Genomic DNA, 25,342 nt, shown 5'->3' with positions numbered 1-25,342 from the left:
ACATTGTATACTTGTCCCTTCCTCTCTGGTTTTCATGGGAAGGAAATTGAGGTGATTAGGCCGGATGGGAACTAACGTAGGTTCCCCAGTCTGGACAACAGCAGCCTAGACAAATTTTAGGCCTTAAACATCTTAACTCTATATTCTTTTTTGAAAAGCATACAATTGTATTATTGAAAGCCAAGGCTAAAAGATAAAATTTTTATACATTAACATTTTTAATTTCTTCTACTAGATTATTTAATTAATTACATCTCAGAATCAATATTAAATGCTCTAAGCTAAGCACAAGTTTACATTATTTGAGGAATCTGATCTTTAAATAACAGACTGAAGAAAAAATTTACAGGAGTCACATATGTCAGCAAATATTAAGCTGGAAAATGGCCAGACCCACATGTGATTCTCTCCAACTTAAAGGACCAGCCGCAGAAAAGCGTGCAAACCTTTTACAGACTGATTAATGTTATAGAGTCTTCACTCATGTAACTAAATAAGACTTATTTAAAATACTAATGAACCCTACATTATATGGCTTAAATAAAGTTAGAAAATGATTTGACTAATGATAAAAATTGAAGTTCATCATGTGTGCTAACGTCTTACTTTTTTAGATGTGCATCTTGGAAAGACTTACTCTCCTCCAGTGTGAACTTCTTAACCACACTTCTTTGCTAATACCTACTAGTTTGAGGAAGGATAGTCCTAGATCCACTTCTAAATTTAGGGTTCCAATGTAGCAATGAAATGCAGTATTCCAGGGTCAAGATTCCTATCCCTTTTTTATCTCTATGCCCACTGGACTGAAATATACACCGTTTTACCACATTAGCAAAAGAAAATATGTGGAGTTGACTATATGCAGTACCAAGTATTACTATTATTTTTATAACATGTACTTTGAACCAGATACTATTCTCAGATATGAATGTGCAGCTCAAAATATCTGATGAGCAAGCACAAACTGTATTTTAAGGTTATAAAGTAATGCATTCCACAGATCTGAGGTTCAGATACAGCTGTTTATGTTTTTTACATTGGATAATAATTGCCAGTACAACGTTCTGTCCTTAAAGATCTGTTCAAAATTTACCAGGCTATGATGCTCATTATCATACTTCCAAGAGAAAGCTCAAATGTTAAAATGTAGCTAGATGCTTGCCAAGAAGTATATCACTGTACTAACAAACATATATATTTAATTTTAACTTTTAGATTGAGTTCATCTTGAAAACTGCAAATTGGATTAGGAGGTTTGATATGACTGGGAAACAGATTGACATTCTACTTAGCATTTTTATTGGTTGGTAGATTATCTATTGGCTATAGGTGACCTTAGTCAACTTAACATTCTTTAGGAAGCTAGGCACAAGACAACATCAGCCAATCATAAAAACATGTACTTGATTATTAGGTCTCAAGATGTGTTAAATCAATATATTGTATCACCTTCAAGGCTATATTTAATAACATCTGCATCTCCTGCAACTTAGGAGCCTGAAGAAAAAATGAAAAATAAAAAAAAAAAATGTAGTTTAGTTAAGTTCTGTTTAATGAAAGTACCTATTTTATTGTAAACTATATCAGGTTTTTGATATAATTATCACAATTTTTACTCTTTGAACCTCTTTGAAACCCAAACAAATACAGGACATGAATGTATTTAATAAAAATATAAAAGGATCACACTGTTACCACCATATCTTTGTCATTATTATATATGTACCCAGCATTAGGTGGGCTCATCTGTCTCCAATTGCAACATGAAATGATATGATACAACCAAAATACAGTAATACATCAAAGGATAGTTTGTTATCATACTTAATTGATGCTGATGCACTTTGTGATCTAAAGGTTAACAGAAAAAAATGGAACACAGAGACTGTGGTTCTTCCATACTTATGCTGTTTAAGTGCACTGTGAGGCAGCATCGCCTCCAAAGCAACACAGGGGAGAAACAGTTCTTCAAAACTGTTCCTTTTCTTTGATTCCTTTGTACCTGTGTGTTAGTTAATCTATGGCTGGCTTTTGCCACTATCAGCTTCACCCTATTGTCTGCTGACCTTTCTATCACAGTTATCTTATTTAGGAAAATAGGTGAACCAAGCTGTCTCAGTTTCTCCTTTAATTAGCTCAAGMAAAGGATTTGCAAGTGTAAAGTATCATTTACTTTCATGCATCTGGATCCATGCTTCAGGAAGTTGCTCAGAGGTAGAATTCACAATTCTGAGGCAGGATAATTCAAGACATAGTTTCTCTACAAGCCAGATAGTATTAAGCCTATCTCTTACAAATCACCAAGGCAGAGTAATTTAGTATGAAGATACAGAAATCTTTCTTTAAGATTATCTTACAAGAACACTTAATCTTCTTTGCTTACTTTTGCCGTGTCTWCAAACTGGATCTCAAATGTTCCACCACAAGACATGTTCCTACACTGCTGTAGTATATTCCTATAGATGAACTCCAACACTATCGCSGCAATAAAGATGAAAGAAGACACCTATACTCCAATTATGATCATACAAAAGRACTGCACTATTACACCATCAATAACTGTGAATTTACTTCTAGGTGCCTGAAATCAGATGCCTCAGTAATTTTCACATATATTTTGGCATTTTATTTACCAGAAGACATTTTATTGAATTTGTTTAAAAATAAAGAAAWTTTAAAATGTTTTTAATGATACAGTTCTAAAATTTAAATTGATTTAGAGCATAAAATTGTGAACAGTATACTAACAGAAATGGTAGATATCTTTATGTTAGTAGACAATATTTTTAAGCATTCAGTAAAAGTTGTCCTGATAAAACTACTTGAATAAGAAAATATCTGCCTCATATACCTACATATATCTATATTGATTTATCAGCAAGATATTTTTGTCCTGAAGTAATGGAACAAACAAAAGCAACTTATTTGAAGAATAGCCTGAAGAAGCATTACTTATAAAGATAGTAAAAGGCCAAGTGCAATAATACATTGTTTTTTGAGGCAGATTAAAAAGTGGCCACATGTGTTGTGCATAAAACCATTATTCAGTACTAAAAACAATATTTGACAAATATTTGTCAAATAGTTTGTCAAAAAGTCAATTATTCATTAGTACATTTAGTAAATACTTTTTCATTTCTGGTGCCAAAGCTATACTGCAGTGGAAGGGCTGTCAGGCAGAAGCAGAGCAATCTTCAACTAGCCAAGGACACTTGTCCTTTCTTGTCAACACACAACTTTGGACAATCTTCTTCCTTTCCAGTGGATTCTGCAGCTAAACTCTGCCTTGTCACCTCCTTAATATTCATAAAGAGATTACCTTCATTTTGGAGTCAAATACGGAGCTTGAAGCTTTACTACTTTACAAATAATAAGTGTCAATATAAACTTATTTACTGGAAACCTATTCATGGATATCCTAAACACAGACCTAGCATGGGAAATAATGCTAGAGTCATAGATCTTGAAAACAGGAAAAAAAAAAAAAAAAAAAAAAAAGAGGATCATCTGTCAGTATTTCTGTTGTTTCCATACCAATGAAAAATTGTTCCTGACAGCACTTCTATTCCTAGTTTCTATAACTTTAAAGATAGGAGTTTGAGATGGTACAGACACTTTCTCATAACAAGGAAACCATAATTTCGTTGTCTAAAAGATGATTGAAGAATATTTTACAATTTTAGAAGTATCTGGTGATTTTCAGGGTAGTATTGTCAAATGACAATTTAAAAAGCCTTGATGAAACCTCATTTCTGGGACCTTTCTGAATATCCATACACTGAAAAACAAGACCTTTACACACTGAAGTCCCTGCATGCTTGATATCCCAGCTGATTGTTTTGGGAATTTGTTTGTTTGTTTTATGGAATACTATTTAGATTACAGGACATGAGTCAAATTTTCCCTCATGATTTAAGACAATCATTTGCTGATGAGAGTCTTAGTTGCAAAAGATATGTTCAACACTCTTGCTTAAGTCAATCAATCATCCTTTTTGTAACAAAATTAGCCCTTCTCTTTTTCTCGTGCTGAAATAGAGGTGGCTTTGTTCATAATGTATTACATTTGGAAAAGTCTATGCAAGGGAACTTTTTTCCTTGTTTGATATGTAGATTCTCAAACTTTAAAATGTCTTAATAAAGAATTAACTATTATTCTAAGTAAAAATACATGTTACAGTGCAATATGGTGTTTGAGAAATATTTTTTCTCCTACTTGCTTAATTAAATCCTGTAACTCCTAATTAACACTTCCCGAAGCTTTAGTTTGTCTAAGGTAGTATGCCCCAGAATTTCAAGGGTAATAGGTTCTATGCTAATTGAATGGAAGTTACAGATGAGTTGCTAAGGGATTATCCCAAGGAAAGCTAAATATATTTAGGAAGATTTCATGTTATTTTTCTATATGCAAAGATCCAAAGAATCTGAACTGATTAGAAACTGAAAGGCAAACAAAAATGAACTTCTTTATACATCAATTTTACTAATGTGCATCTCTTCATCCCTCTCCCTCACTGACTTCTCTGTAAAAACAAGCCATATGCCATCATTAAGCAGACTTGAAAACACAAAGTTTGAGATGGTCTTTCTGTAACGTTTAGCAAATCTTTTTGTCTGATTTGCTCTGGTTGAAAAATCAGATAGGAGGCACCAGAACTTTCCTTCTTCTGCTGAAAGATTTCAGCTACCTGGGCAGTTTGTTCTTTGTTATATGCATTATCTTGGCTTAGATAATCTCTTTACTCCCTGCTACTAGAGAATATATACTAGTCAGTGGTTTCTGTTTTTTGTTTTTGTTTTTTTTTTCCAGAGATCATGAAGTACAAGCTAATCATGTCGGCTTAGGCCATTCATGGTGGCCTGCCTTTCAAGTGTCCTACAGAAATGCACTAAGTACTTGACACAGCCAGGATTGTCTAGTGTAGAGACACTAAGGGTCTCCAAATCCRTTTTACTGAATCTTACTGAAGATCATCTTACATTTTAAATCTTACTGAAGATCATTCAGGTTATTTGATTACTAGATAAGTTCTCTAAATGAGGCCCTGGGCAATCACATGAACATATATAATATCTAATCTAATCTTTACTTCCTTTTTCTTTTAAATTTTCTCCTAATAATAATCCTCTAATTAATTTTCTATTGGCTATGAGAATTAGTGCTCTGGATTGAGGCACCAATGGTGTGTATCATTTTATGGAAGATATTATATGAACCGCCTGCTTAAAAGTCTAGCACCCAAATTCCATTCCATATCCCTTTGCACTATTACAGTTGGATTCTTCTCTGTTAAACCACTTCATGATACTTGTACTCCCAAGTTCACTAGCCTTATAKTTAGTTTGAATTTAAATATGTAGTATTCATACTCTATTGCAAAATACTTCAGTGTACTTGGAGGTGAATATATYGGGTGGCACAAAAGCACAGTTCTTTCTCTTGTACTACTCCTATACGATTTCTCTTTCTTCCTGGTGTTATTAATACCACAGGTAGAGAATTAAGTCAGTCAGTCTAGAACTGAGTCTAGTTTGGTCTAAGTGGTCTTTTCTGCTACTTTCCCCCCCCCCTCTGGTAAGCTTTTAAATTAGGTTTCTTCTTTCAGTGTGTTAGTTTCTGGTCATCGATCTACATTTATTTATTTTTAATAAGGTAAATTATAATGAAGCTAGATTAAATTGAGGTGTCTGAATACAAAGATACAGTAAGAAAGGACTGAAGAAAAATTCCTCTTTGAAGATAATATATGATCTAAGGTGAATACTGGTGGGAAGAAAGGAACTGCCATGACCTCTCGTTCAATCTGTCCCATAAGTCCCTGGAAATCCTGAAGACTCACAAATATGCACACATAAATCCTGTTTCTTTCATACTTAAAATATTATTTGTTGTGAAGTCTCTGGATATATGAATTTCATAGTCTTTCTTGGCTCTCTTGCTTTATTTAAAATTTTTGTCTAGTGCAATTTATGATCCTTTCTACTGGATTCACAAAGATAAGATTTCCAGCTTGGCTCAAGCTATTTTGCCATTTACTAATACTGACTTTTATCTTATATTTTCTACTGGAGTAAGTTATGGTCTTCATAATTAGGTTATAGCATAGTCAAAATATGTCCATCCTGAGTCAAAATTTAATTTTTACTATGTTTTATTTTAGGGTCACTTTGACTAGCTGTGCTATTAAAAGAAACAACAGAAAACCCAAGCAGAATCCTTTCTGTCATTCGATGTCACAGAGCTTGTTTTTGGATTGAGTCTTATTCCATCAATTGTGAAATAACTTATATTGTCATCACGTCTGCTTAGTGGTCCTAAAGTCTTGAAACAATTTCTATATATTATCACTTAGAATTTAGTCAAAAAAAAGTCTCCTCTTGTGTGATTTTAGGCTCACCATTCTAAAAAGAAATGGTTTAAAGGATCACACAGTTTTATCTTTAAAACTGGCTTGTTGAGCCAGTGTGTTAGTATATGTGGACCAGATTACTAGTAATTAACAGAAATAATAAATATAGTTATAACAAATTTATAACATCTTTGATCACCTTTATTGTTAGACATTCTTACTTTCTTAAGGAAGACACCAGCAATGCAGTACAACTTGCTTACATCTATTTTTACAAACTAACYTTTAAATCTACAATTACTCTTCATAGGAACCTTCTTCATGGATGCYTTTCATTTCCTTAGATTTTATGCAKTATTTTAGGAAGACAACTCTCCTTCCTTCTTTTGCCTCCTATCATCTCCACAGCACACCTTGTTCTTTTGACACCATGGTGTCCTAGTGATCACTGTAATTCACAGCTGTAATTACATGTTACATTCTCTTGTTTGTTTCTTTTTTCCACTATCTCATATTTTAGCTCACTTTTTTATATTATTAACTATTTATTACATATGCTTAAAGGAATAAATAAAGCCTTRCTCCCTGCCTTTGAAGTATTCTGTCTGGTTCTGGGTTAGGACCCACACTTCATCACTTCAGTTGTTGGGAGACTGGGAGACCCACTTCACTCTATTAATAAAGTTCTGAACTTCTTAGTCTTGATCATTACACATTTAACATCCTAACTCACATTACACCTGTAACAGTGTCTGCTTCTGGCCAAAGAGAATACTTTAAATATCTTTATACTAGTTTGCACACTTTTTAAAAAATAATTTATATGTTTTTTTCTAACTGAGGCAAATGTAAATTTTCATCAATTGGAGATAAAATATTACAGCATGGATGAGAATATGCTTATAGCGAGATAGATTTGCAATCTACAAAAATAACAAAATCATTGCCATTCTACGGTAAGCATAAGGAATGCTAAAATAGATTAAAGTGTTTCTTCCAATTAAAAAGAAATTTAGCATTGGCTGCTTTATGGCTAGGTTTTAAAGTAATCTGTCATCCAAGTTTTAAGGATGGAGAACAAAATGCATTCAACATAAGATCCCTTTATTACTGAAATTTAACATTTTAAATGCAGTTTTTGGCTGATCGAAAGAGCTGCTGTAGAAGCCAAGTTGCATCAAATGGTTTTCAGATAGGCAGAGGCCAAAATCTTCCATGAGGTACTACAGACTCAAGTTCCTCCAGCAGCTGCTTTGTTTATAGCTCTCAGCCACTCTATCATGTTATTCTTTTATGTCCAATAATTTCTGAGCATATTTATCATCCAATATGGGAAAATAAAGAAGAACAGCCTGTTCTATGGGAAGAAGGATATATAGTAACCTAAGAATTTCAACCTATCATCTCAACTTCACAATGAACTGAATGGACACTGCATAAATGAACAGCCTTGTTTGAAAGTTCTATTAATATTTTAAAAGTCTTAAGAATTAATGAATTCTCTTATGGTGAGTGTCATCTCCCTTTCTTTTGCAGTATTGATACACGTAGTCGTTATTCTGGGGATTTTGCTAGGAGTACTTTTATGTGTGGGGTGGGGAATGTTGGAGGGGATTTTTCAAAAGGTATATGCAAAAAACAAACAAACAAAAAAAACTAAGAAAGCCTCTACCTTGTGATGTTCCTTCTATTTTTTTTAAAAAAGGTTGAAAAGTACTTAAATATTCTCTTAATGAAACTGATTAAATCTTTCTACAGTTTTACTCATTTTATCACAATCTTGCATCAGAAACCTTACTGAATAACAAGGCTTTGATGGTTGAAACCATTACTGTTAGAAGTATTTGTTTGTTGGCTATTGTACATAACGGTTACTATTTACGCAGATATAAGTTTATTAACATGCTAGGGCAATCCTATTCGGTTTAAAAGTACAATAGAGATTTTTTACTCCATCTCTGTTAAAAGAAACTTGAAATCAATTTTATTCTACATGGGAAATGTATATCCTTTGACATTTAACTTAAGACATAGCCAGTAAGTTCACATTCATGTGACAGCACAGTTGAAATTGATGAAAACAATGTATTCCTTGTGTCATTGTAAATTTGATAAAAATCTGAACATAATAAACAAAAAAAATGGAGAGAGAGATTTCTGTAAGAACTAACAGTGGTTTGCAGTTCTGTTTTTCAAGTAAGAAAAAAGTCCTCAGGCACTTAATGGAATAACTAATACTTTACTGTATAACTTGCCATTAGTGTTTAAGGTGTTGGCTACCAAAAGAAAAACAAAACAAAACAAACAAACAAACAAAAAAAATCATAATCAAATGGATCATTTCAGAGTCTGATATATTTATAACATCTGTGCTATGCCGAAACCCCTGGTAAAATGGAATAGGTCAGTAAATGCAAATACTTAAAATGAGTGTCAATTTCCCTTTTTTTACATATGACATAAAAATAACCTAATTTTAACATGTATGATGCAACTATGGCTTAATTTAGTCAATGATAGCTATAGCATTCTATATCTTTGATGATTAGTCCACATGAAACCACAAAACAAAACAAGACAACAAGTTATACATGAAAAATAAGAATGAACAATGAGAATAATTCAGCATGAAGCTAGAGAAAGATTTTAATAGAAAAGAAGACCAGCCCATTTTTGCAGTGAACCCTATTTAAAAATTCCACCTGTAGGCCAAATCAGTCTCCTATGAACTTGTTAGATTTGACACTCGAACATTTCTTTAGTATTTTGCTTAGAACAAAAGAATAAAAGCCATTTTAATCAACTCTACTTCTTTTTAATCAGTGCAACATGCATTTCATGAACAATTTATGGCACTCGACAAAAACATGGGACTTCTTTCAGATTTGCAAAAAACAAAAGAAAAAGGTATCCTAAAGAGAACACCATCACTATAGATAGAAAACAGGCAGAATATGGTAGGATATGAGCAGGCATAATTGCATGCTTTGATATTTATGATGAAAGACCTGAGCTGAAAGAAAAATGACAAAAATGCTATCTTAGCCTTTTATGAAACAAAGAAAACCTGAAGGTCGTGCAATAGTAATTTTCATCATTCCTTCCAAGCCTTGGCAAGCTTTGAAAATTCATATGTAATAGCAGCTAGCTTTTCTAAGTGAAAGTGCTTTGAAATCATCTTGGGTTATACAGTATATAAAAGAAACCTTCATTTTTTTAACTGTAACAAAAGCAAAATTATATTTCAGAACATTAAGCTGACTATTTTAAATTGTATTGTCTTAGCTTTACAGAAATCTTTCATTACGTTGTACAATTATTTTTTTTAATTCACTGTTTTACTGTATATATTAATTTTAAAAGAAATAACTACTGTAGATTATTTAGGAAAAAAGYTTTTAAAAATTACAATATGATCATTCAATACTGTAGAGCAGGTCTGGCAAAATGCACTGACAAGTACAAGAAGTGTAACTTAAGAATATAGAAAATAAAAGGATGTTTAATGAGATTTCCATGACTGCATACCATGCTRATTTTCATTTCAGTCCAACTTTTTCTGAACATGTACAAAATAAATAGTTAAATTTAAAGATAATAACAACCTCAAATTTAAGGATACCTATAGTCTCTTTAAAGGAGCAGTATATTCTCCCTAATAATATTCATTTGTCATGTTCTGAATGGGTGGGATAGAGTTAGTATTTGGACTTACTAATAAATCACTTTCTCTGACCCTCTACATTTGTTTGGACCATCAGGGCTTTTTCCCTTCATCCCTGAAATAGAGGTTGAACATTATTTTTAAGTTGTAATTTGACCTCAATGTCTGCTTCCTCCAATTGAGACTGAATCTCCAGCAGCAGGAGAAAATATGAAAGAATAATCATCTCGTGGAGTAAAAAAATCCAATAGTTGGAAACAATTCCAAACTTCAGAAGTAAATAACATCTTACTGGATGGCAAAAAGAAAGCTACCTAAACTTCCGATTTTCCTTCGTTATTATCCATTCTGTGTCAAATATATATATTTTTTTCCTTCCTGTTTCTTTTAGGAAGTTTATTTTCTAAYGATATGGAAAGGTACATGGACTACATTTTCTAACCCACACAAATTAAACATCCTGCTGCCTTCCCTTGGAAGTCAGAAGCAAAACATGTTACTTTATATATAGTTATTTTCTAGAGGTGACAAAGGCAAGTAGAAGCCTTTATCACCCCTGAGGGTTTTTTTTTTTCCTAAAATACTCATTGTCTGTTCCACTCTAGACTGTCATTATTTGCATATGTGAGCAAAGCAGTCCAGCATTGTTCAGTATCCAAAAGCTTCTTCACTTCTCCAAGATTTCTTGGCCATATGGATGAACAGTGTTTAGTTTCAATGCATTCATTTTCATACTTTCTTTTCCATAGTGTAATGTAGCCATTCAGAACTGGGAGGCTACATATAAGAATTTATCTGTTCCATCTAATTAAAGTTAGGCCCAAATTCACATCACATTTGGCTGGATACAGCTGCATGATTTGATGTGCAGGACAAAAAAAAAAAAAAAAAAGTGCAACTTACATCTTTGGGCTAAACCGCCAGGGAAGAACGCTTGCTAGTGAAGAATGGAGGGAATGTTGTACAACTGTGGTCTACAGCGGCATCCAGCAGGTTTAAAGGTTCACAGGAGTGAAACAATTAGTGAGGTTCAACAGTTTCAAGACACTTAGAGTCCTAGTATGATCCAAATTTGTATCTCAGAAATTTTACCTTTACACTAGTAGAAGTGGGGTCAGAAACAAAGAATTACTTTTTTAAGCAGTTTTTGAATGGATATTTTAWGCATGTAAAACCTAAAAATGAAGAGCTTAACACATTTTGAAGGYGAGAAAAGAATACATGAAGATTTGATGACAATGAATATAGAGCCTCAACACTCAGAAAGCTGTTTAAAACAAGTCTCTACATCCTGAAGTAGTAAAAGATATTTAAAGAATTACTTAGTGTTAAAAGCAGCTGAGACTCATTCCTTTAGATGTGAAGGTGCCTTGTTTTAATACTCTGCATCTGCAGGTGGCTGTATAAATAAACCTAAACAGTCTAGGTGATGGCCAGTTTCTGGAAAACAAAGGTTCCTTGGCAGCTCTGGGGCCTCTACAATGACCTCTGATGTATTTTGTTCATCTTTTCTTGACATTCTGCTCAGAAAAGATGAGGAAGGAGTAGCTGCCCTTAAGAAATAGCCTGTCCCCTTTGGTCTCTGCACTTTCAATGTTTCAATCTATCAATTTAGATTTTTCAGGGGAAGTTGTATCATTATGATTATGCAACCTTTAACTCTTCTGAAAGTATTATTTCTTTGAAAAAAGCAACAGTGTCAGCTGTTAAAAAGCTTATATCCTAAATGCATGATTAAGGATTGAGATAATTTGTTATTCTTATCATTGTTAATAGGTGCTACTATTAGTGTTATTGCTATTACAACTAGTAGTAGCTGTGTTGATTCCTATATTGGTGATGCCTAGGGCTTGCAAGACAATCCTGTTCTTATATTAGAAATCGTGTAAATATTTAGTAAATATATCAGTGTTCTAAAGGGCTTATCAGGGAAATAAAAGATTACTAACAACAAGTGGCTGCAATAAATGGACTGGAGGATCACAGAGAAGTGAGTAGAGGTCATTCAAATGTCTCTCCCAATACAGATGTTCTGGAGGCAGTTATTTCTCTTCATTGGTTGTACAGGAAAATCAAGTACCTAACTAAGATGTTGCTTAGGTGAATCGTACCTTAACTAGATACACAAAGTTAGGCTAARTTAGACCAAATGTATGGCTCAAGAAGCCAAAACTGGTCAGCATGACTATATTACTAACCACTGGCAGCACAGCAAAATAAAAATTACAGAGGGGCGTGGAAGATAAAAAGATATAGTTTCTAACACAGTGCTAAACTGCTTGAACGTGTTCTCCATTAATATTTATTCAATATTTATAAGAGTATCACAATCATCTTCCGTGTTCTGTTTTCTTCTAGGATAGATGTCATGCCACTAAATGTTCATAATTATCAAAGATACTTCCCTCATACTGGATAAATTGTTTTATTATGTCCTTTTGCTCTTCTGTGGAAAAGTTGCTAGACACTTCACAGGGTACTTAGCTACCAAAACGAGTTCCTATGCAAGCTCACTGCATTTCTCTATTGTGATGTGCACATACCTTACAGTCACGTGCAGTTTGGGGTCCACTATGAAGAGTGCGGCCTGTCAACCCCCTCTGTCACATTACACTTGAGTTTGTTACTATCCAAAATTTCCAAACTGAACTGCATCATTGGACTCCATTGGCTCTGTGTGACACTTAAAATTAGAGGAAGATCCTGATCTTTCTTTTACCAGGGTATAAAATTATAATTACTAATATCTAGCTATAAAATTTTCAGATAGGATCTCCTGGAATCCTTCAAAATTCTCAGACTTTTGGAAGATAAACTTAAGGGGTCACCCCATCTACATTTTCATGTACCTGAATACTTTAAAATATGCACCAGTAGTTTACTAAATATAATATGGGTTTGTCCCTTGACATGAAAGCCTATCCTGGCAGCTAATCCAGATAAAGCTTAAGCTCCATGGATTTTCAGATACGTRTAGTTTATTCTTAAAAACAAGACTACAAGAACATTCTGCTGTAAAATGTCACAGAATTTCCAAACAAAATTAAGTAATCTGTCATTTTCACAGAGCATACACTGCCCTCTCATTTGTCTAATGAGTCAGTTTAAGTTTTTGTTTAGTTTGTCACGGTGACACTCTTTCTGTACCAGTCAATGACAACTCTTGTAAATTCTTAGGAATAGGTTATAACAATTTATCAATGCCTTCTACAGACGTTAATCATTTCTACACTTTATGTTTGTACTGTTTCAGTCAGGTTTGTCCGCAAATGGCTAAGGAGGAGTGGCAAAACCTAATATGTAGGGGAGTCTGTGTAATACAATATAGAGCTGTTTGGCTAAATTTTTGGTCCTGTTTATATATAGGTATGGTGAGCTAGAAAAACAGGAAATTTATGTTCCTTCATGAATGAAGCTCTGACAAAATTATTAGCATACTCTAAAAGCTTAAAAGAAGCCTGACTAATAATTTAGTCATCAGACTTCAGTTTTCAAGTCATTTAGGAGTCTAAAGGTGCAGAGAAGCACTTAAATAAATTTACAAAAACACCTAGACTTATTTTGAACATAAATCCTATGGTATGTACATCACCTTCTTATGTAACCACCTTTCATAAATGTCATTGACTCCTAGTTTTGTTTATACATAGATTTGTAAACCTAACCTCAACTGCTGAAAGATCCTTCAAAAGATCCTTCAGGAAATAAACTGGTAGATGAGCTAAACAGGAAATAATACCTCATTGCTGGCAGAATAGATGTGAAAATGGATGGAACAGGCCATATCAGCCTACTGTAGGAATTTAGAATTCTTTAGTTTTCTACTTCTCCGTAAGATTTGGTTGAAATCCATCAAAGAGTTCAAAAATTACCAGGATGGTGGACATATACACTGGCAAGTTGATCACAATAGTTCCATGTTAGATTAAAAAATGGGAAAAAAGCTTCACAAGGCTTAATGACATCAGTACACAGTAATATAAAATACTAGTGCTTTTCTCAAAATGCTATTTCTGTTCTTCTGATYTTTGCTTTTCATTAAAAAATATCTGAAAGCATGAATTGAATACAAGTGATGCAAGAATCCAGGTAAATCTTGGAATTATAGTGCTGGGAGGTGTAAATTGTCCCATTCTGCTCTTTGGAAAGGAGACAAAATTACCCGAGACTACAGGACAAATCATTACCAGAGGTAAGCAGGACTGGAAAGAAAGAGATGCAGGAGAGACTTGACTTCACCTAAACACTAGCAAATCCTGGACACATAAAAGGAGTGAGAWAGTGATTTGTCATTTTCAGAGACTTGTATCTCACAAATCATTCTGAAAAATAAAGTTACTACATTTAGAAAGTGCTCTTCCTAAGCTTTTGTGATTTTTGTTGAGCTTGAATTAGAAGCTTATGGTCACTTCAGCCTCCCTGGGATTCTGGAGAACTCTGTGAATGACAGAGGGTCTGTAGGACAGGAGTCTTAGGGCTTAGAAGATGCTRGCAGTAAAATTATCACTTAGGATTCATTCTAAATAAGTTTAGGATGCATTAAGTGAATTGTGTGAGGTCTGAGATACCTTCTACGTTCAATGAAAAGACATAAGCATTGCCAAAGAGCAATTCAATTCACCTAAGACCCAGGCATGCTAAAGCTGCTTATCTCTACTCATTGCTTATTTATGTGCCTAGAGTTACTACGGTACTAATTTAGTAACCAGTTAGCTGACTATGGAAATTCCTACTGCTCCTAATCTTATATTTAAAACAAAAATGTATATTTTTTTTTTCTAAATGCATTGCTACATGACTGCKACTAAGCTTTGTTAAATGAAAGCTTAGGTGATTTACTTTTTGGAGTGTGTCTGTGTTATTTTCATATAACTGTCCAAAGAAAAGGACACACTGTGTTACCTACCAATGACATATTGAGATGACTTGAGTCCTGAACTAAATGTTTCAGAAAAAGGTGATTAAGTTAAATATTTGATTTGGTTTAGAGCTTTTTCAAACACTATGTAACTATTACACAATTATGATCCCACAGGGCCTAAAGAGAGACCAAATAACTTCTCRTAATTCTTCAAATCAGAGACTATTCACAAGGTGGGGGTGGGGATAGGAAGCCTGTGGAGAGAGCTATGAAACAGAAATACAACATAAGTTTTAAAAGGAAGAACTTTTCTATTCTGTTACAAAATAGAAAATGTTGATAGGAACTGTTTACTACAAAGACCCATCTTTATCAATAGGTTTTTTGGTCAAACCTCCCCACCCAACAACAATAAAACAAAGCAAAATAAAAATAAAAACAACTGAATAAACATCYTTTTTCACATAATAAAAAAAAGCACTGCTGAGAATTCTCAGTTGTTTACAAACTCAACATTCAAATGTTTTCATCAAACACTTATTGCAGGCAGTAAATGAAGTAATCTTTTAGAAAAGTAATAGGATTTTATTCTCATGAGATTCCTCTACAGAGAGGTGGCCACTTCTTTAAATCAGCCAGTCAGGTATGATGATACCTCAAATCCCAACTGCTTGAAGCAAATAAATAATAAATGAAGATGGCATTTGAGTCTGAAAAATCATCTGAGAGGTCAAGATCCTTCCTTATGGTGAACTCTGTAAGATGTGTAGTGCGGAAGCAGAAGCTAAAGGTTAGGAGCTTGACCATGCATTGCACTTTGGCTTGCAAGCTCAAAAGTGGCTACTAACCATGAACCAAGCACATCATTGAAGGTTGAGGGTTTTTTTTTTTTTTTTTTTCCTTCCTTCCTTACAGTCTAAGCTTTGCTTTCACTCCAGGGGAGTAGAGAGTCAGAAAATGCAGGAAAGAAAAGTTAGCATTCTTTCTGAGCACAAACCTGCTGCTAAGCTGGTATTTTGTATTGATTTTTCCTGAAGCCTGTAATCTTGAAAGCTTGTAACAGAGGATGAGGTAAATATCATTTTATTTGCTCAAATAGGTTTAGATTAGATTGAGATGAAAAACTAGGGACAGGCCAAATTAGGACTGAAAGCAGCAATTACAGATTATTGTTTCCAGCAGTAACTAGAATAGGTTATTTCACTGATAAAAAGGCTTGCTGAAAGAAAGAATAGGTGATTTTCCTTAGCCCTAAAATAATATCAGGGAAAGAATAGAAAACGAAAATATAAACAGAGATTCATAACAAATTTGTTATGCTGTATGTTAAAAAAGTCAGGCTACCCGTAGAGCAAATTAGCATGTTATTACTGAGCTTGCTTAAAATGCATAGTTAATACAATATATCCTCAGAATACAGATTTCTGAATATATACAATATGGGTGCTTTAGCAAACTAGTAATATACTTTTCATTGTGTACATTTTTTCTCATCTTGTTGAAAAACAAAGCATACCATTCAGCCTGAAGGATAATAATAAAAATCAGCTCTTAAAAGTAATTCCTTYGATAAAATAGTTTCTGAGGGGGGAAAAAAGTGTGTACAAAAGCGTTCAATGATACTGACAATAAGGCATGGAATTTAAAAGGCTTAACCATGTCTTATCTTAGAGTCTGTTTTATTTCTTCATCTTCTGAGCACTTCAAACATATGAGCTGTTATTCCATCTTTAGATCAGTAACTTTGAATTGTTCTACCTGTCATTCTGCAGTGACTAGCACAGCTAGATGTCATACAATGATTGTTTGCACTTTCATTCTTTCACATTAAATGGCAATCATCCGGTCCTTTTGATTTGTTTCTTTTATTTAGCCCTGAAGTTTTTACACTGGAATCTCATTAAAGCTGAACTAGTGTACTCCTGTCAAAAAACTAATGGAAAAAAGTTTAAAAGAGAAATGTTTCACCTATATTGTCACTTACTGCTGGAGTTGCATTTATCAAGATTTGCAGTTTACTTCTTTGGTTTACGTTCTTTTGGCCTCGTTCACCTCTCTCTGCTTTTTCCCCTCTATTGTACAAAATTAGGATGATATGTTCTAATAAACCAGACACCTAAATAACAACAACAAAAAGAACAACATTTTTTCTCTTCTGGAAACAATTTTTATATTCTCTGCTAGTTAAGGATATTGCCAGAGAAATTTTCTATGCAGAAGACTAAGCACCTCATTGAACTAATGTCATTTACAAAAGTGTAACTGTACGTCTGAGTTACAGGAACAAACAAATTAAACAAATCCTCTGTTKCTGATACCTCCAAACGTATACAATGCTATTCTTTGTCATTCACACAGGCAGCCAAGTCCATCCTTGAAAATAACCCTGCAATCTCTTTCCCCTCTCTGGCTGCATTAAATTTTTGATTCAGGTAAGGCCACTAATTACAASATCTAAAAATATATGTGTATTATTGAGCTCTTCATAAAAGTTCTCAAATTACACAAAACATTCATGCAGAAGAATGACTTACTCTATCAGGAACAAAAAAAAATCACACAAGACTTTCGTTTAATCTATGGTATGAAGGACAATGAAAAATATATCCATTCAATAAGAATCTTCTTTTATCTTATGCTGCTGCACTGACAGATAAGAGAAATATATCATGTGGATTCTGATCCCTCTATGAGTTCAGGAAAATAAGATAAGGGTCTGCAAAATGCTGGCAAATTAATCCCAGTGAAATTACTAACCATTTTGTCTAAAGATCCAGTAGTCAGGAGGGATAACTTAGAGGTCACCTTTACTATTAACGCTAAGGGTTTTCTAGCTGGTATTGTGGCATACATTGTACATCTAAATGCCTGATCTAAAAATGAATTCCTCAGCATTTCTGAATATGCTCCATAGACTTAACTCAAAAGATGCGAGTTTTTTTCCCCCATGTAAAACGTGATGTTTTAAGCCTTCTTTCCTCCATTTGCCTGTGCATAAATGATGKCCTCTTCCTTAGAAACTTAAACGATGTGCCAACTGCTACATGTCAAAGGATCTTTGCAGCTTGAACACAAAGATAAGATAGTGCTTATTAATAAAAAAAATACAAAATTACTCTGATATGTAATTGTTACAGAAAATGCATATGTAAGAAATGCATATATAAGAAATAATGACCAAAAGGGAGGGCATTTCTCAGCAGTTAATGACTGAATAGAAAAGTTAATGGCTGCAGGTGAAGTCAAGGTCGCATAACTCAGCCTGTCATTAAGAGCTTGGAAATGCCCAGCCAGGAGGTCATCACTGCTATTATGAGCCATACGAATATAAAAATATAAAGAGGAAAATAATTACCTTTTTTGTTTTGAAAAGTTAGAAGTAAAACTGTAGGTTGCCATGGATATGTTGTTCTGTTTACTAGACTGATTTCCTCTTAGCAGTTAAAGGCCAGGGTTACAATTCAGCATGGTGCTGAGACAAAACAATTAGAGCACACAGCTCAGAAAGCAAACCTCAGCATACTGCAGGACCAGGGTTCAGGCTTATAATGAATGGAAAAGCATTCCCTCAGGTTTATTCTGAGCAATGACTATTTCTGAGGCAATAGTTTCAAGGTAAATTATGCCTTTTAATTCATCTCTTTTCTAATTTTCTCCATTTAGATTATTATCTAATTTGTAAATACATCTTTACAGCTTTGCAAAAGTAACATACCAGATTATATTATATATACATCACTAATGTGGACATTTCTTCTTGAATTCCTTTATTTTCAACATTCTTATCCTTTTTGATTTAATCAGCCATTTCCAGCACAGCTGCAGGTATTCTCCTCATTTTTTTATTCACCTTTAATATTTTGAGTTAATAAAAATATATTGTACAGACTTATCCTTATTCTGAATCCTGTTGAAATCACGAGCTAGATATCTTGTGGAATGAGTACCAAAGAAGAATTAAGACCAATTAAGAACTGTACAAAAATATTCTTTTATCATTTTTTTAATTATGCTCTCTGTATTAGTTGCCTCTTCTTTGGACTTTAGTTCTAAAAGAGGATAAATATCAGCACAAAACTTTTTGCATTATTATTCATTATGTGCATATCTCTGTGATATTCTCCCTTTGTCTTATGTGATGGTCTATGCGCCAGCTTTACACTATGTGTAAAGAATAGAACTATACACAAAGACATGTAAAATACTCCTTCAACTTTCTAGACCCTAGAGCTTACAATATCTTATGAAAACAAGCCAATGCATTTAAAATGCTTTCTTGAATTTTCCTGAATTATTAATTAATAATGTAGCATAATCCTCACCAAATATGGGATTATTTAATCTAATTAATCTCTTCAATAAAAAATGTTGAAATGTACTTTCAAAAAAATTAGCAGAGGAAAAAATAAATTTTCTTTAAAAAAGAAACCCATTCTTATCTTCATAGAATTCATGTGCATAAAATCATGCTAACATTTTGGTAGAGGAGATAGCTTTCTTTGTCAGAATGGTTTAGAGTCTACTCTCTGAATGTTTTTTGCAACTGTGTAATAAACCAAAAGAAACATGCCAATAAAAGTTATAAGATAAATGTCAAAATAATGAAAATGAGGCTGATGAGTTTTATGTAAAAGTCAGTCTTACAAATTTGCACTCTGCTTTGGTACATTATGCCTGTTCATAATACAACATGTTTATTCACAAACATTATTCTCAGGATTTATGTAAGACCAGGTATAAAACAATAACATGAGAATTAGCAACTGACAGCATTTAGCAATCACAACAATATATCTGGAAACAAGACTAGAGTTAGATTCTTGAGAACTGAATGAATTTACACAAAAGAACAATAAGATTCACATTGGTCATGGTATGATTTAGATCAGATTATTTGCTTTTACCGAGTACCAGAATAATGTTGAAAAATAAATAGTTTTATAAATACATATATATATACACACATATTTTTATATACATATATATATGTATATATATATATACACCTGTACATAAACACACAGACATACATCATGTGAAAACTACTGGAAAGAGAACACAAGGACACTGATTAAGCAACTGTTAATATTTCTAAGCCTTAGATAATATGTCTAGACATTCAAAGCTTTCTAATAACATCCAAGGATAAACATTTTCTGCAAGAAATCCCATTTACCATTCAAACTGCTGTACAATGACATAAATATCTCAGCAAAGTTTTTAAAACTCTACACATACAGTAGACAAATSCTTACTGTTAACCACCCTTATGTCCTTCCTCCTCATGAAAGATTTGCAAAACAGATGAGCCTTCCAGCAAGGCCTCATGATATGAAAGTCCAGGGATACTCAAAAGAACAAAGAACATTGGAAGGAAGGAGGCCCTCAGAAGCAGAACCCTCAGTATTAGCCTTTGTGCTTAAAAAAACAAACAAACAAACAAACAACAACAACAAAACTCTAGTAACATMGTGAATGACTCTAAAGTCTGTGTCTCCAAGGTACACAGGAGTGTACACCTCATAAATTATCCTAAGGTCAAAATCAGCAYAAAGTACTCACCTATGATGCCAAATGGCATCTCAGGATCTAATAGGCAGAGGATCCTACAGGCTGTCTAAAGAGACAGTGTTTATTCCCACTTAAATGTCATTAGCTTAATCTGTGTAATTTGTAACCACTATTAAAATGAGTTTGTTAGTTTCTAGGTCTCAGTTTAGTTTCAGTCTTACTAAGAGCTCATTTTATGGAAGGGATATCAGGCAGGACCTCAGCTAACTGGACATGAATGGTCAGAAATGACTGATCCACTTCAGTTAAAAATCTAAAAAGCAAACAAAAATACAGATACTCACTGAGAGGAATAAGGAATTGAGTATCAGTCTGATCTTATAAAGACAGATACAGCTCCAGGCGAAAGTACGTAGAAGACTTAAAATGGATTTTAACTTGGTTCAAAAAGGCATTGATCTTAATGCACCTCCAAATAGAATGAACATGTTCTCAGTCCATATTTTTCAAAGGTTTTCATCAGGATAAGGCTATAGGAATTCCTGAACACAGGATGAGCTAACAAAAATCAGTCTACTAAACTGACATTCCAAAACATAGCTGTACAGAAATTAATCAGACCAGAAATATAAGTAGTATCTCAAAATTAGTAAAAATGGGAAAGACAAACTTTTGAAAACATCTAAGACACTGAGCTAATTTTGATTTTGAAGAATTTCATTACTATATGGTTGGCTTTCTATGTATAATTTGTCTGTGCAACACATTGCCAGGAAAGAATATCCTACGGACAAGCCATGCTCAGTTGGGACTATTCATCTGAATTAGCAAAAGAGAATTAGGGCCAGTTTGCTTAGCATGACTTTATCAGCAAATGGATATCAATCACCCAAGCAATATATGAGGTAATTTCAACACGGTAAAGGACATCATGATAGGCTATTGAGCTGACCAGAGCCCTGATGTGGAACTGTCCCACCTCTTCTTAAAAATGAGCTTTCCAGAGGGCATCCAATCTCTAAGACTGTGTTATTGAAAATAATAAAAATACAATTTAATAAAAAGCATTTTCTATAATTTAAGGATAGAAAACTTGAATATTTTTGGTGAGATTCAGCTTTTAGTTTCCAGTGTTTCTCTATTCTATAGACCGGTCTCTAGAAAAAACCCTGCTTTCTAGACCACCAGACTTTCCTTCTAGATTTTGCAATAACTTGTAGGTTTGYAAAGCCACAGCCTCTGAACTCATGGGATTATCTGTGCATGCAAACTTTCTTCAAAAAAAAAATTAAATAAAAAAGAAGTCTGCTCTGAAACACTCCTATTTCTTCATTTTACTGACCTTTTAAGTCAGTTCTATGATCTTCTATGAGCTAGTAATTCTGTAAAAATCAGTATCGCTGATATTTTAAATACTCAATTATTCTTATGCATTGTAGAAAATCCAATTCTAACATGTCCCCAAATTATCAAATTTAAATTTGGAAAGAAGGAACTCCATTTCCMTGAAGCAATTCCAGTCTTGACAATTTCAGTATGGGTCTGCAATTGTTACAGGGAAATTTAAAACCTCTTCCTCCATCATAGACTTCTAATATCCCTTTGTGAAATATTCTGGGCCATTGGAAAAGTTTTGAGCCTGCTGTTTTGACAATGGTCTGCAAAATCTGTCAGCTCCTGGACACAGTATAGAATACATACCAAATTCATTGAAGTGCTGTTTCCCATAATCTTCCTTACTCTTAAGCCTGTATCTGTAAAAATCAAACCATTGAAGTAAGATTTCTCAGTGTAAATTATTTCAGAACCAAAAAAATATGAAACACAATCTTTTAATCTCTGTTATAAAGGGGAGGATATATATGTTGCACATTTGAAGACAATTTAAAGTATTCTTGAACTATATGATTTTTAGGTGATCAGTTATTATACCCCAAAAGAGACATTTTCACTTACAGCTATGAGCTGTATGTGTACTTTGTTATTTTTATTTAGAGAATATAGGAGATAAAACAAAGAAGGTAAATAAAATGCTGCAGAAGAGAGATCCTCAGGTGTATGTTTCATATAACATATGACAAATTCCTTTAATTCCGAGATTCTTCTTAACAGGTCATTGCTAAGATTTGCATCTTYATTTCACCCAGCTGACCTCCTTCAYGACACTCTGGATCTCTGGAAGAACTGTTTTGTGAAATCAGAAGTCTGTGTGATCAGACAAAGCTTTCCAGCAATGCAGTTCTGTTGCTCTGATCCACAGCTACTGACACGCAAACTTACCTGGATTTGACTTCTGTATGAGAATTTAATCAGTCAGAAAGATGCAGAAGGAAAAGCCTTAAAAGTTGAATTACACTTAACAGCCAAGCAAATGGAAAAATTGTAGAGCAGACTAACACATTGTGCCATATTAGAATAAAGTAAATGAGTTGAACAATTGCTTTCAAGGCACACAGAAACATTTCTTAAGTCAGTATTCACAGTTTATTAGTAAGTTTATTTATTGTTAGAGGAAAATACAAAATACGTTTTGAATGAGTAAGTTTTTAATTAATGACAGCTCTTTCTCCTAATAAAAAGAAAGAACAAAAACCACCTGTACAGCTTCTATTGAATTTTACAAAGCAGAGAAGCAAGATTAAATCTGTACAGCAGATCTAAAGAAAAAGGAATAAATAACCTAGGGTAAGACCTCTGGAGACCAATTTAAATGGAAACTGAAAAGCAAAGGGTTCAATTGGCCTCCTATACATAAACATATCTTTGGATTTATTATAATTACTTTTAAAGCCAGAGAGGATCCAAACTGATTTATGAACAGTGTAATAGCTGGGATTGAAATATCAGGATGGGTTATAAAAAGAAGAATATCACCCACATACAGTATTCATTTATGTTCTTGCTTGTGTGCATCAGTAATGATACAGTAAGTTTATGAGATTTCTAAAAGCTTCAGGAAGTGTTTTGAAAACTAATGTGAAGAAAGGAAGAAAAGGGAGACAACAAAGCRTAAGTACCAAATTCAGGAAAAAAAAATCAAAAAGACTATCAACACCTTTTTTGAGGAATACTGAAATTCCTGCCCAAATCTCCAAATGCATGTCTGTATAGTTCAGTTTTACCAACACCAGAAAGCGAAGCCTTTTTATTCACATCAAATGCTATCATTGCATCTAGGGAGACTGCAAGGGCATTACTCTTAACCTTGTCTGACCAACGCATTAGATTACTCCCATAAAATCTGAGAAATATTGGACCTTTATGTAACAGCCTGCTTAAAAGCTGCTTCTCTCTTAAGGAAAGCTGAGTTTGAATAATCCTGTTTACAATGCATTTCCAATTGCCTATTTTTACTTCTAGTCTAGTAAAACTGTGATTTAGGTTTCTTTTTTTTTCTTTTTTTTTTGTCACATTGTAAAACACAATGACCCTTGTATAAAAGCATTAGAGGTGCTTCTAAAAGAATTCTCATCTGCATGTATTAACTGTTCCTGGGTCTCAGTTTTCTAGGAAATGCACCTCCTCATTATATAGTTGCATTTTATTTTAAAAAAGTTCTGAAAAAAAGCTCAAGAACTTCAACTCTTTTTTTTTTTCAGTCCATTTAACTGCTTCTTTGTAACATACATGCCCCCATTATATGAGCATCCATGTCTGGCAAGCTTGGTTTTAATCTTGGGCAGATGAGGGGAAAAAAAAAGAGAGAAGGGTAAAGAGGAACATGTGTGAGCATGTGTGTGAGAGAAAGACCACTGCAAAATTTCAAATCAGCGTAGACCATTCAAATGGATATTCAGCACCTGCCGCTACCACTGAAGTGAATGGGAGTTCTGGGAGTTATTAGGAAAAAATGAATCTTTAAAACTGGAAATCCACTAAAACACAAACCCTAACATGTTTCACATTAAATGGAAATCTTCAAAATTGCTCACAGAAATATTCTAGAATTCCATTAAAATAATTGCTTATCTAGGAACCTGTGATTTCTATTTGAGTCTTGTSGTCCTTGTGTAAAAATTCCCTCTATTGTTCTCCATATTTGAGGTAAGAACACATATTATATGTATTTCTGAGAAAAAAAGAAAAAAAGGTAGGCTAAAGGGCAATAATCTTCCATCTTTAAAGTAGACATGGTTCAGATTCAGAAGTTAGTTTTGTAGTTGCTGGCATAAATTATCAATCAAAATTTTCTCAGTTTCTCAGCTCTAACGTCTTCCCATGCACTTTTATCATTTACAGATAATCAGGAACTTGACAAAAATGTTGTYCTGGTAGCAGTGATTAGTGAATTAGAGGTTTCATGATAATGTTCATAGATTTAGTAGATTTCAGCTAAATCCACTAAATATAGAAGTTCTCAAAGTATCTAAAAATTTAAGAATGAGTTATGCCTTTCTAATTCTTACAGAAGTTATAATAAAGTCTCACTGAATTGCTCTTCCTGCTCAACAGGATACTAAAGGAGATTGCAAAATTGAAAATATTTAAAAGTTCTCAGTTATATATAGTAAATATTTAAGGTTCTCAATTATTTATACAATTATATGATGTCAATTTAAGGGATTTATGTTATCAAAACAAACCTGCAGGTTATAAGTCCAACTCTCTCTGTTTCCCACAAAGCACCACACACTCATAGTTTCCAGAAATCTTTTATTTTGTGGATCTTTGGGAAATAGAGTTCTATTCCTCCCCCCAAGATAACTATTATCTAATTTTCCATTTCTTTTCAAAGAATTTAAGAATAACTTTCCTTCTCAAATGCTTCTAAAGTGATCTTTTTTTTTTTTTGTAATGAAGGCGCACTAATGCTAATATTTTATAAATGACATTGCTAAACTTAGCGATAACTTGTTGTATAAATGTCATGGTGATTCCTATCGGTCTTGCATACAGGATTATCCCTACGGTATAGACTTTTGCTTTTTAGTAAAAGAGTAACTCCATAGCAATGCAG

The sequence above is a fragment of the Rhea americana genome, unplaced genomic scaffold, assembly GCF_003343005.1.
Source record: "Rhea americana isolate MKP2758 unplaced genomic scaffold, rheAme1 scaffold_40, whole genome shotgun sequence".
NCBI classification, from domain to species: Eukaryota; Metazoa; Chordata; class Aves; order Rheiformes; family Rheidae; genus Rhea; species Rhea americana.
Note: the sequence above shows the minus strand (reverse complement) of the source record.